Source organism: Camelina sativa, chromosome 16, assembly GCF_000633955.1.
Source record: "Camelina sativa cultivar DH55 chromosome 16, Cs, whole genome shotgun sequence".
Taxonomy (NCBI): Eukaryota; Viridiplantae; Streptophyta; class Magnoliopsida; order Brassicales; family Brassicaceae; genus Camelina; species Camelina sativa.
In genome coordinates this window covers 14341837-14345952 of record NC_025700.1, presented here as the reverse complement: position 1 = coordinate 14345952, position 4116 = coordinate 14341837, and the positions used below count along the sequence as shown (strand labels likewise).

Here is a 4116-nt window from a genome sequence, read left to right as displayed (position 1 = left end):
GTCTTAGCCTTGGTGTAGAAATGGTCCAGAAACGCAGATCTACATTGTTCCCATGATGTCAGAGACCCAGGTGGCAATGACTTCAACCAACGTGAAGCTCTATCAAAGAGCTTGCACTTCAGAAAGTCTGACGGTATCCCATTTGAACCAGTGGTGCTACATATCTCCTCAAAATTCTCGATGTGGTCCATCGGAATCTCAGCTGGGAGACCGTGAAATAGGTGCTGCTTCACTAGAGAGATCATCTGTGGCTTGATCTCAAAATCTTGTCTCGGGATGGTGGGAGGAACAATAGCCGATCGGTTGGTGTAGAACACATGCGGGTTGTCCTTGTCCCCAATGGACGGTTCTGGCGGCGCGGCTCTTTCGTGTTGAGCATGGAGCAACTGCCCCAACTGTTGTCGAAGTTGCTGCAACTCGGCAGCCATATCCTTATTGTTTCTGTTGTCACCCATGTTGACGGATTGAAACTTTCTGTTCCTGTAGTTTGTTCTTTCTGCCAAAGAGAGCTCTGCGGCTGACAAAGCAACTAGTTCTTCGGTGCTGTTTCTTCTTATAGATCTTCTTGACATGCACCTGAAACACACGCAAAGAAGAAGCAGAAAGACAAATCAGTAAGGTCTTAGTCTAGTAATTTCGCCGAAAACCAAAGGTAAAAATTTGGTCCCCGGCAACGGCGCCAAAAACTTGATACACAGAGTTTTAAACCCTATTTTCCTACTGCAAGTGCACAGCAAAGAAGTAGTACTTAGGGGTCGAATCCCACGAAGACCAAGTTTTACTCTATGGTTCTATTGGTTCAATTTCAAGCTAAGACAATTCAAAGTTGGGTTTGTTTGGTAACAGTAACGCGATTAAAACGGTATAAAAAGGCAATAAGCAAAACACTAGATCAGGGGTAATTCTCGGGAATTTCAGAGATAGCAACTAAACAACTATTCAGGGCATAGATTAAGTACCAGTCTAGAACTCAAACATAAATATAAACTGATCCACTGTCGTGGTATCAATAACTCTATCTGATCGATTCTGTGCGGAAACGCGGAGCACGTGCTCAGACATCCGGAGCACATGCTCGGCGGTCCATAAACCCTAAACTGTCGTTTGAGTCCAGAATCGCAGACAAGCATTAAAGAACAGGAATGATAAGTTCACAAATCACCTACACATCAACTTTCGCAGGTCTAGGATAATTTGCCCACTAATGTCTTTTCTAGCAACCTATTACACTTTTGATGAATAGATAAACCTAGAATCATAGATTGGGTGATCAAATCAACCTAAGCATTAAGTCTAACAATAGTGAAGACAATCGATTATATAAAGCCCTATTTGTGTTCTGTTGCTAACCCATGAAACCCCTTTTGAAACCCCTAATCTAGCAAAGAAAACTACTCAGACATAGAGAAATGAATCATAGCAAAAGATGAGAAATTCAATGACATAAAAATAAAAAGGGTTCAGAGAATGCTTCACAAGGTAGCCGCTCTTCTCCCTCTCACAAAAGCGTCGCTCAAAAACCAAAAGAAAAGGTATCTTATCTCTCCTAAAAACCCTAGGTTAAATAGCATACAAGTAGAGAAAAATATGGAAAGATTCCAATTCAACTCCTTTCTGCTCTGATTGCTCCTGCTGTTCCAATCCTTGCTTTTAGCTTCCTAGCCTCTTATTATAACCTGAAAAGGACTCAAACAACTACAAAACTATCAAATAAACGGGGTCAAAGTGAGTCAAAACCGTAACATATCACCAACCCTAACTTAAGTCTAAAATCTGCCCACAGTTTTATTAGGCCAACATCCTCCACTTGACACTTGATTTGTAGCGACTCATTTCGCTGCATAGTCTGATTCGTTGGTATCTCCATTATCCACCTCATGAGGGAGATCCTCATTTGGTTTTCAACCTTTCGTTTTCACAATCTTCACTCCCTTCTGTTCCTCAATTTTCTCCAATTTTACTGCCTTCAGTTTCATCACCTTCTCATATGGTTTTTCAAACATGACTGACTTAGCCACGATCTTCTTATTGGTTGAGTTTCCTTCATCGTTTTCTCTAACCCTCTTTGATGATGGAGTAGCAAAATCAGAAGCAGATGTTTCACTGCTATTGGTAAGCAACAAAAGCTCCTGTAATTTAAAATAAAAATATTTCATTAAACTTTTAAAGACGATATCTATGATTTAAAGACGATAAAATAACTACCTGATCACCGGAAATGATTTGAGATGGGTTGCCTTGTCCCTCTGAATCATCAAGGTCATCTATCTTTACCCCTTCTGTTCCTGGCCAAATCTTTCCAACCTGGTATGTTTCATTGCCACCATAAAGGTTGTCAATTTCAACTAACACCATAAGCTGAAATGTCTTCCCAACTAAATTTTTCAGAGCAAGAGGTAGATTGGATGGATCCTGTAGCTAAATTTATTGGCAAGAGATACGAAATATTAGCATTTTATGACTACTTACATAAAAACTATAATTAACAAATGGTACTTACATCATCATCATAAACTCCATCAAGTAGGTCATGACCAAACTGTCCAACAATCTCAGAAGCTGTAACTTGAACCTACGAATGAGAAAGTTAGTAAGTGATTATGTGTAGTTCTGAAGTATTTGATTGTTTACATGAGAGAGAATAAAATTGGTTTTTTAAAGTATAAAAACTACCTTGGTACGACTTGAGTGATGTTCAGATTGCACTTAGGACACCAGTAAGTTGGCTTTCTTGGTTTTGTCAGGAAAGAATTCTCCTTCTTATTGTTTCCCTCCACTTTTTTGCTACATTTCTTACACCCCAGATAAAACCAACCCATATCCGTATCAATAGATGCAATTGTGCACATGACCTTACATTTCGAAACCTGGTGATTGGAAAAAGCGTTATATAAAAACTGGAATATTCATAGATTTACACTAAATATTTATCTAATAATTTGTTTTAGTTACCTCCATTTGACCCAGCAATTGGTCGATTGTCTTCCTAGGATAATGATCAAAGAAGTCACTATTATGAGCCATTAGCTCCGTACGTGGCTTAGTGTGACTGATGGTCAGACTTAGTCCATCGTTTGGCAGACTGGTTTTAAAACAAAAACACAACAAATATGATGACTTTAAGATCTACAACAGTAAACAACCAAGGTCAGTTTGCTCATATACCTTTCCGTGAATTCAATCACCTCAGCATAATCCGGGTTGATGATGATGTCAGATACATCAAAAGCATTGGTGATTTGATTTTCACCTATAGATATAACAATTAAACAGTTTATTTTTTTTTATGATCCTACTAATATGATTTAATATGTTTGAATATAACTTACCTCTGAAAGTATGAATCTTTGCAAATCTGATCAAACAAACCACCAACTGACCAGCAGCGTCTTGGCATGCTTGGTAAACTTGATCAGCAAATTTGCCCCACATTGTGCACGGTAGATGGTCATTGCTACATCAACAATAACATAGTTAAAAAATAGGGATAGTTTTATTGACATCAAAATAAATGGGAAGGTCATTTTTTTTACCTAATGTTTCTGATCTCAAACTCCAGCTTTTTGGTTAGTTTGTTGTTTACCTCAATGGTATCCATTGGTCCAACATTCACCACTTGACCAAGAACATCTGATCAATACATGTCATTTTCACACCCTTTTAGTTGTTATCTTGTTAAAAAATATCTTACTTAAATCTGAAATAAGTCAAAACGAAAAACTTACCAATCAAGTAGAAGGGATTAAGATCCCCAACAATGATGTTTTGAAAGTCGGGCAATGTGAGATACATATCATCAGATATGGGCACACACGGGTTACATAAGTGTTGGTCACGAAGCCCATCTTAAACGGATGGTTAGTAACCCTGTACTGGCCTCTCACCTGGGTTAGTCCGAAATTTTCAATGACCCTCCACTCACCTTTTGTAATCTGCCTCTCGAACTTACTCACAAGTTGTTTCTTGATGGAAGCATGAATCTTGGAACCCTGGTTATGATGGTTGTAAACGAAAAATAAGCAGTTAAAACATTGAATATAAGTTGTTTTCTATTTATTGAATAAATATTAATAAAAATACTATGTTTATTACAACTAACCCTTTTGTCAGCTAACA

At 38.2% G+C, this 4116-nt stretch overlaps 1 pseudogene; it reads right to left on the bottom strand.

The window, feature by feature from the left end:
- LOC109129413 lies at window positions 1689–4116 on the bottom strand (annotated as a pseudogene).